This window comes from Scylla paramamosain, chromosome 6 (genome assembly GCF_035594125.1).
Source record: "Scylla paramamosain isolate STU-SP2022 chromosome 6, ASM3559412v1, whole genome shotgun sequence".
NCBI classification, from domain to species: Eukaryota; Metazoa; Arthropoda; class Malacostraca; order Decapoda; family Portunidae; genus Scylla; species Scylla paramamosain.
In genome coordinates this window covers 14,920,206-14,929,496 of record NC_087156.1, presented here as the reverse complement: position 1 = coordinate 14,929,496, position 9,291 = coordinate 14,920,206, and the positions used below count along the sequence as shown (strand labels likewise).

The 9,291-nt window shown below is 45.9% G+C and overlaps 1 protein-coding gene and 1 long non-coding RNA gene across 4 annotated transcripts in view; one reads left to right on the top strand and one right to left on the bottom strand.

Annotated features, from left to right (window-relative positions):
• LOC135101335 (filaggrin-like) overlaps positions 1 to 9,291 on the top strand; it is a 71,170-nt gene that overhangs the window by 41,798 nt on the left and 20,081 nt on the right. The gene's annotated exons all lie outside the window — the stretch shown is intronic.
• LOC135101340 (uncharacterized) lies at positions 3,252 to 7,007 on the bottom strand. 2 transcript variants are annotated; one of them, XR_010269224.1, is made up of 3 exons: positions 6,741 to 7,007; positions 4,337 to 4,576; positions 3,252 to 4,134 (listed from the first exon to the last, which is right to left on the bottom strand). It is a non-coding gene; the product is annotated as an uncharacterized LOC135101340 (long non-coding RNA). The 2 variants fall into 2 exon arrangements; XR_010269225.1 differs by lacking the exon at positions 6,741 to 7,007 and adding an exon at positions 5,706 to 5,838.

The window sequence follows — 9,291 nt, the reverse complement described above, 5'->3', positions numbered from 1 at the left end:
ACACACACACACACACACACACACACACACACACACACACACACACGTAGCATATTACTCTCCCTGTCACTTGCTGCTGCGGGGAGAGAGAGAGAGAGAGAGAGAGAGAGAGAGAGAGAGGCCAGCGAGGGTCAGAGGCGACGTTATAAATGGTACGTGTCGGTGCGAGGCGGTGGAAATGGAGAGCGAAAATAATAAGTAACGCCCTTGCACTCCTCCTGTTGTTGTCAGTGGCGTCCCTTTGTCATCTTTGTCGGCGATGTGAATGATGGTTTGAGTGTAATGAGGCTCACTGATGGTGGTGGTGGTGGTGGTGGTCGAGAGGGAAAAAAAAAAAAAAAAAAAACTAGGGTATATCGAGGCGCCACAATAGAAACAATCCGTGTCACTTTGATGGAAGACTTGCTAGATTTGTTACTGTGGCGGCCGTAACGGGTGGGGACATTCTGGGGACACGGCCGTGAGAGAGAGAGAGAGAGAGAGAGAGAGAGAGAGAGAGAGAGAGAGAGAGAGAGAGAGAGAGAGAGAGAGAGAGAGAGAGAAATTGTCGTCCCTTCCTTCCTTCATTTCTCCATCTTATCGTCCTTCCTTCCTTCCTTCCTTCCTTCCTTCTTTCCTTCCCTCCTTCCTTCCTTCCCTTTTTCCTTCCTTCCCTGCTTCAATCCTCTCCTCCTTTCTTCCGTCCTTCCTTCCGTCCTTTCTTCCTGCTTTCCTCGTCCCCTCCCTCCACATTCTGACTGCTTGTCGTCCTCAAACTGTTGTAATTTCTCATGACAATTGCCTTCGTGTTCCCCGCCGCGCCTCCCTCCCCCTCCTTGGATGGTTCGGGGCTGGTGGTCGCGGGGGACAAGCGTGGGAAAGGCGGTGGTGAAATAAGTTGCAATTTTTACACTCACTACTAATATTATTCCTTCAATCTTGCAATAACCTCAAGTATTCCCGTGAAAAGGGAGTAGGAGAGTGTGACTGAAAGTTTCTCGTCGTATTTTACCGAGTACTGGAGACAAGACAAGGCTGAGAAGTGGCAGTGATGGTGGTGGTGATGGAGGTAGTGACTTGCTTTTATAACTACTCTTTACGTATAACAACTCCCTTGTGACGGTGATACGCGCGTCACTAAGGTCACCTGCGCACTGCAAGACCACCACTGTGACGCCCTTGGATCAGATCTCACCCGATACTCCAGTTTCTTGTATATGGCACTCCGCAAGACGCGTGGAGAGTGAAGAGAAATCCGCGTTTGGAAGCAGAAAGCAAGGAAATATTAACTCGATCTTTTTCTTAAGCAAGCGTTTCCTGCGTCTCATCTTGACTACTTTTAAGAGGCTCTAGTGGAAGTAATTGGATTTTTTTTCAAGGGTGCTTTCATGATTCCAGTAAAATTTTACCGATATATATTTTTTTTCAAAATATATATCGGTAAGTAGAATATTTTTTTACCATATTCAATTTTCTTATCGATCTTATTATTGAATATAACTCCCTTAACTGTCAATTTACCTTTTTTGGAAGCGCGAGCTGGGCGTAAGAATAGTAGGAGAAGGAGAAAGAGGAGGGAGGGGACAGTTGGGGTGATGGGGCGTTGAGGAGCGTCTGTAATGATGGGGTCTGTGAGAGGTCCTTCATTTCGTCCCCTCCACGCCTCGGGTCCTAAGGCATCCCAGACGTCCCCGATGCCTTGCAACGCTGGATATCGGTCATCAGCCTCAACAGCCGCTACTTAGCATGCCCTCGACACCCCGCGCGGCGCCACTGGACCGACACGCTGCTCTTTATTTCTTCCATACGCATGAAGGAAGCATGAGATTAAAAAAAAAAAAGGTGGGGGATGACGGGTGTGGAAAAATCCTATTTTGTCCCTCACGGAAAAGTTAATTAGGGAAGAGTACAAGATCTTCACCCACGCGTCGAAATTCTGCAGAGTTGTGATTGCTGTTTTCTATGTATTTCGTATTGTTTTTATACGTGTCGTTTGTCCTCGTTTGGTGTAGTGTTGTATAGTTTATCTCCGCAGTTTCGCAGTTTCAGTTACGTACTGTCTTTCATGTATTTTTATTGTTGTATGCGTTACTTCAGTTTGCACGAGATGAAGGGAAGGAAAGGAAAACGTAACAAGCCCAATGCCAGTTTCCTTCATCATTTTCTCCCTTTCTTTAAGTCATTCAAAGCAGCACGCCAAACAGATGCAAAAACAGACACAACTTCTCAAATAAATATTTATTGGAGCTACACAGTCTTTCAGTGAGCCATTTCCTCAACAGTGATGATTACCTTCCCTCGCGGCACTCGGCATCAGTCTCCGCTAACTACCCGTAGTTAAGAGATCTAAGGACCAATGTATTAGTTACCTGCCGGGGGCGAACACAGGCTCATCGCAGGTAGCGAGTGTCGGCTTGTGATGGACGAGCCGCTCCCGATCACTGTTTGAAAGGTCCCGTCTAGGGGCACTGATCCTAATCACCTTGGTAACACTAATCACTCACTCAGTGCCCGCTGGTCCCTCCCCTTGAGACGCTCACGCCCAAGGGCTCAAGTCCTGAACCGCGAGGACGTTACTTTCTCCATCCACCGCCTAGTCTCCGCTCCTCCTCCTCCTCCTCCTCCTCCTCCTCCTCCTCCTCACCTCCTCCTCCTCCTCGTCCTTCACGATAGTCCTGGAGTCCTTGAGCAAAACAAACAAAGGCTAAATATGACGTTTTTATCACCCTGAATCAACATAAGAAAGTTTAAACATAGGAGTCGTAAATATGAGGCTCGGTGCAGTGTCGAGGTCGCATCGCCTGTTGGAGGGCACTGCAAGGGATAAACTTAAGCGTGTGGCGGAGGTCGATGCGCTGATGTTTGTTGTTTGAGGAGAGACTTAATAGTGAAGTGAGGGTGATACAGGCCTTCAGTGGAGGGAAAGTTGTGTGTGTGTGTGTGTGTGTGTGTGTGTGTGTGTGTGTGTGTCCAAGGCCCTGCACTAATAAACATCCATTTGCTATATAAAGGCGCTGGTGATGTGCATACAGTCCTTAAGAGGCGCGCAAGTCGACAGTGACGGAGGAGGTCTGAGGGGACGAGAAGATAAACACTCTAATGGAGGTGTAGAGAAAAACTACAACATGAGGCCACTCCAGTCCGTGTCCTAAAGAATAAATACAGCGACCGTGCGGCGTAGCGAAGCAGGGACGTAATGTCAATACACAAAAAGTAAAGTTGGTACGTTCTTTAGGAGAAATATAAAAGTAAAATCATGCGTAGCTGCTCCAAGGAAAAATTATCCTACCCAAGTGTTTCTAAAGACACATATCACAGAGTGATATATTAATAAGAAAAAACAAAGGAACAGCGCACTCTACACTTATTACCAAGATGTTAGTGGATACACAGCGTTTTTATAAGTCACCAGTTACTCGTAATGAAGAGCAATGATAACGGAATAAAGCAGATTTATTTCACGTGTATTAAAAAACAGCATTAATCTTCCTGTGGACTTCCTGGCTGAGAGAAGAAGGAGGAAGAGGAAAGAGGAGGAAGGAACAGGATGAATAAGAAAGAAGGAACAGGAGGAGAAGGAGGAGGCAAAGCAGGAGACTCTTTGCTCTGTCACCCCGAGAGGAAATAGAAGGTTGAGAATTACACAAAATTACACGGAATTACATAAATTAAACAAATAGCAGCATACATAATTACCTCCTTTCTTGGCTGCTTGGAGAATCAATCATTCAGACTAAAACCAGAAGTAGGAAGAGGAAGGAGAGAGAGAGAGAGAGAGAGAGAGAGAGAGAGATAGGGTGGGGAGGACTGGATGGAGGAGGCAGGGGCGGGGCGGGTTGGGATTGGCTGCCCCCGTCACCCTGGGAGCAGCGCTGGCGGGGCGGCGGGCCAGGTAATGGGGCCCTTCCGCTCCTTGTTGGTTACGGGAAGCGTCATCATCCACTCCCGTTATGCGGCCCCCTGGTGGTACTGGTGGTGCTGGTGCTGATGGTGGTGGTGGCCGGTGTGGCTGAACCAGGTGGAGGGGTGAAGGTGGCACTGGCTTCAAGGTGTGGTGGTGGTGGGCGTGAACCAAGGGCCGTCCTGTGGTGGTGATGCAGGTGAGGTGCCACGGCCATCCATACCTGTGTCCCTGTGGTGTGGAGTCACCTGCTCCTGCACACAAAGAGAGTGAGTGAGTGAGTGAATGAGTGAGTGAGTAAGCGAGTGGGTGAGATTTTTACGTCATGGCTGCGAAGGATTTTTTTTTTTTTTTCTGGGAGGTTTAGAGGTAGTGTAGCACGGAAGTCATATCTCGCCACTGCCAGAAGAAAAAACAACAGAAGTAACAACAAAGAAAACGTATCTATGCATCTACTTTCTGGTTTCACGGTGTTCCTGAAGCATGAGTCATCCACCTCTTTCCCCTCCTCCGCGCCGCCGTGCGAGAGGAACACCTGTAGTGGAAAAACGTGCGTGTGCGGTGGTTCCCGATGCAGCTGAGGGAGGGCCGCGTCACGTCAAGCCAGGCCGGAAGGGAGGCACGGGTGACCACGCCAGCCTTGTTTTCTGAATCACAGGGAACCGAACCAAACTGGAACGTGATCAGTCAGTTGTTCTGAAAAAAAAAAAAAATGTGCATTATGGATGATTTTATTCCTGAAAATTATTATTAGGGTATTAAAATCAACGGCAGGACCGCAGAACTCTGACATGACCTGTATTTTGTGGCCAAGTAACGCGCCCTCGCCCTTGGCATTCATTCTGATTACACGTTCTTGTTGGCGGTGGATGGCCACACACACGAAGAGGCAACAACCTCCTTATAGGCCAAATAAATGGAGGGTCTAGCCAGCCAACCCTCCACGCCGAGGCTGTCTTGGGCACCAGCCACTCTCAGTCTGCCCTGCGGTGTGGGGGGCCCCGCTCGCCCGCCCGCCTCCAGGACCGCCCTGTGTCATCAAGGTTTTGAGAGCTACGCATAATTTAGAGCAGCGCACACATTGAGATCGGATCACACCTTCCATTACCGCCGCGTTTTGTGGAGAAGTGACCGTGACTGGAAGAAAGGAAGTAGTATTTTATCCAACAATTCCCAAGACCCCAAAATCTACTTGGTCAAATAGCGGTCCGCGCCGAGGTGGAGTATTCAGACGCAAGCCACACGGACCTCACACCCTCGACCTGTGAACCGCCGATAACAGCACGCCGCTAAAGGCAGGACTGAGGCGCCGTCCATTTTTGGCGGCACCACACACTTATCGTTGGAAATATTTCTCCCCCTCATCCTCCTACGCCTCCTCTTCTTTTCCACTCCTTGTCTCAGTCACCTCTCCAGCACTCCAGCCTCAGTTCACAGGAGCAGATGCTTCGGGGATGGGGCTCGATCGAGGAGAAAAGTGCTTCTCATGGCCACCGCAACTAGAATTCGCGGGCGTGGCTCCCTAGAATTGTAGTTAAATATGCGGCAGCTGCGTACCATTTAGATATATGCTATGATACCTACATACTATTCATTTCAATTACTTCCACTATTACAAGTGTACATATGGATTATTTTATGCTGAAAACTTACACTGTCTGCCATTTCACTGTACTCACTCGCTCAATTGCTCATTCGTGCCCTCTCTCACTCTTTCAGTCAGTCTCTCTTGCTCCCTCATTCGTTCAGTCAGTCTCTCGCTCACTTATTTGTTCATTCTCACTCACCCATTCGCTCAGCCAGTCTCACTCTCTCGCTTACTCACTCCTTCAGTCAGTCCCTCACTCTCTCTGGGATTACTATAGAGGGTTGAGGCAGCAAGGGTCGAGGCTGAGGTGTCGGCGCGCGGCGGGAGGTGGTAAGTAAAGGGCGGCGTGCTATATATCAAGGCTGGATACTTGCTGCAGGGAGGGAAGAGCTGGACTACCTGATGAGAGAGAGAGAGAGAGAGAGAGAGAGAGAGAGAGAGAGAGAGAGAGAGAGAGAGAGAGAGAGAGAGAGAGAGAGAGAGAATTTGCTCCAGGTGAATTATTCTTGTACAAAAGGTAAATTCCATAGCCCTTTGTCTTTTTCCGTAAGTAAAATTTTGACAAGGCGTCGGACAAGGGTGCTGTTTTGGCAGTGGATGTTTGAGACCCACACCTGATTGGCAAAAATATGCTTTTGTGTCATATATGATAGTGAAGGCAATTATAAGAATAAATCTACAGTAAACTTTGCTAAAATTTACAGACACTGGCAGCGAGACTAGGTGTCGTCATGATAGATAACCCGCCCACTCATCCTTTCGTGACGTCGATGTGACGTTTAACTATGACCTGAGAGTAATCACCCATCCAAGCAGCAGTTCTGTCTTTAGTAACTGCGTCCAAGTACTTCATTTACAGGACAGAAATAAATGGTAATCTATCTGTAAACGACACATCCCTGATCACAAGCGCACCCACGACTACTGTCACAGCATTTACGAAGAAACAGCACAAACTGAACCCCGCGTTCCCTTGCGCTGTAATATTCCCGCTGACTGTACGGCGAGACACTCATTACTGGACTTTGAGCTCACACACACACACACACACACACACACACACACACACACACACACTCCCATTTATAAACATATACTTTTTCCAGGCGGCCCAAACTCGGCACCACACACACACACACACACACACACCATTCACACCCTTAATGATACTACTACTACTACTACTACTACTACTGAACTCCCTCACACACTTCCATTCCTCATTCCTTCTTCCTCCTACTATAATCTACTAATTTCAGTGTGGAAAAATACCTGGAAATGCCCGGAAAACCAAGAAAATCGAGGTAAATATTGAGGGAAAGACACGGGGAAGGAGGAGGGAAGGTCTCGATCTAGGTCCTGATGTTTTCAAGGTGGGCGCTCTGAACGGGTCTGTAACCTTCTAGTTATTTAAGCCTCATTTGAGCCTTTTTGGAGGGTTATTTATTTATTTTCGTGGTTAATGTGACTTTTCTTCATGTATGAGTTTGGAAACAGCCGGAAGTTTAGCTTAATACTGATGTACAGATAAGGAGGAAGGCAGGGGAAAATGTGCGTCTCGGCCCTCATATTTACGTAACGTAATTCATTTTGAAAATCGCGAGAAGAAGACACCCAGACTGGAATATACTACATTTTCTGACCTGTAATATACTTTAACTATTACTGCAAAAGTATTTTTTTTTTCCGGGCCGAGAAATAATAAAGATAAATAAAAAAAACAACCTATAACTTTTACTAACGGCGCCTCAAAGAAAATATAATATCGAGAAAGAGAACACAGCCAGACTTGATTCTATTACATATTCTGAATACAAAAATTTTTCACCTTCCAGATAAATAAAGAAAACGCAATTTCCTCGTCGCATAAAGAAAATAATTTTTCAAATCTAACAGCGGACTCATCTTAAAATTGAAAATAAGAATTACTAGATTAGGTTTTATTGATATTATTACTTGGTATATGTTTCTTATATTTTTTTAAGTCTTAAATTAAATACCTAAACAATCCTAGGCGTGCTAATAAGAAAAATGAAAATTAATAAAATGACGAAAGTGTTATTTTTTCGAGAAAAAAAAACAGAGTTAGACTATGCTTCATTACATACTATAACTTATTATAGTTTACTAATAATATATTATGTATCAAAATATTGCCAGCTTCAGTAATAAAAAAAGAAAAAATTATACTATGGCGCCGAAATGTTTTTTTTTTTTCTCCTCTCCTCTGTAACTCTTCCTCATCTTTTCTCCCTCTCAGACTCCTCGTCACTCCTCCACCTTCTCCTACTCCCCCTCTTCCTCCTCTTACACACCTAGAAACACCTGGAAAACCGTGGAAATTACTTTAAATATTGACGGGGAGAGACGGGAAATTGTTACCCTAGCAGCGACGGGCCGGGACAGGGCTTGCTTGGCTTGTCGGGGCGGGGCGGGGCGGGTAGCCAAGGTTACCGTAGTGTGTTGTGGTGCAGTGGTGTAGTGGTATGGTGTTATGGTGTGGTGGTAATAACAATGCACTCCCACTTTCACTTTCACAGTCAATGCAGCGTGATTATAAAGTAGATCCACTATACAAAACCATTATGGCTAAGCCTCTACTAAAAGTTTGAGGGCCTGTCATTCACCTACGGTCGGTCGTCTGCTAGTCACCCAACCAGTCGTTCCCCCTACAGAAAGAGGTCAGAGATCGTATGTGTGTGTGTGTGTGTGTGTGTGTGTGTGTGTGAATGTTTGTGAGGCAAAAAGACAGAACTGGTGGTTGGATGGGTGATTACTCTCAGATTATAGTTAGACGTCACATCGAAAGGATGATTGAGCGGTATCTACGAGTATCATGACGACACCTAGTCTTGCTGCCAGTGCCTGTAAATTTTAGTAAAGTTTACCCTAAATTTACTCTCATAATTGCTTTCTTTATCCACATATAACATCGAAGCATATGTTTGCCAATTAGATCGGGGTTTCAAACATCCACTGCCAAATAGCATCCTTTTTCCGACGCTATGTTAAGATTTTATTTGCGAAAAACCTTTAGTAGATCCCCAAAGACAGCCACCTCAAGGCCCCACTCGGAGGCATCTTTGTACACGTCATTCTAGCTACACAGAGGCATCTCATCTCCCCCTCCTGTGCTTCTTCTTCCTGTGACTCTTCCTCCCACAGACCTTTTCTTCCCCCGCACCTCCTGAACTCTCATACTCTCTCCTTCTACTGTCTTGTCACGCAACCTTTCCTTGCGTATCTTTCCCTATATATATTCATTGTTGTCTTCTTTTATTCCCATTCGTCTCCTTTATGCATTCTTTTCTTCTCTTTCTTATATCCTTACCTAGCTAAGTCAGTCTGTGTTTCCATATATTCAATGTAGTCACCCCTTCTCGTTCTCTTCCCTCTTTTCTTACCTTTCTTTCGTCTTCTCTTCTCTTTTCCTTCCCAAGTCCTCACTCAGTCAATGGTGTTTCTCCTCTTTTTATTCTCTCTTCTTTTCATTCCTTCCTCCGTTCTCTTTTCCTTCCTTGGCTCAGATCTCCCTCCCTTCCTCCTATGGTCGCTATAGTAACATGACTCTTATCAAAATGTGTGAGTCTACCCTTTCCTTCTTCATTTTCCTCATGCGTGTCTACATTTTCTTTCTCCTTTACCTCCTCTATCTTTCCTCTCGCTGTCTCGTATGCTTCTCTATCCTTTGCTTCCTTCAGATGTTTCTTTTATTCTTACCGTCTCTCTCTCTCTCTCTCTCTCTCTCTCTCTCTCTCTCTCTCTCTCTCTCCTTTTCTTCTTTTCCTTAACCTTCTGTCGTAACCTTGTGATGTTATTTTCA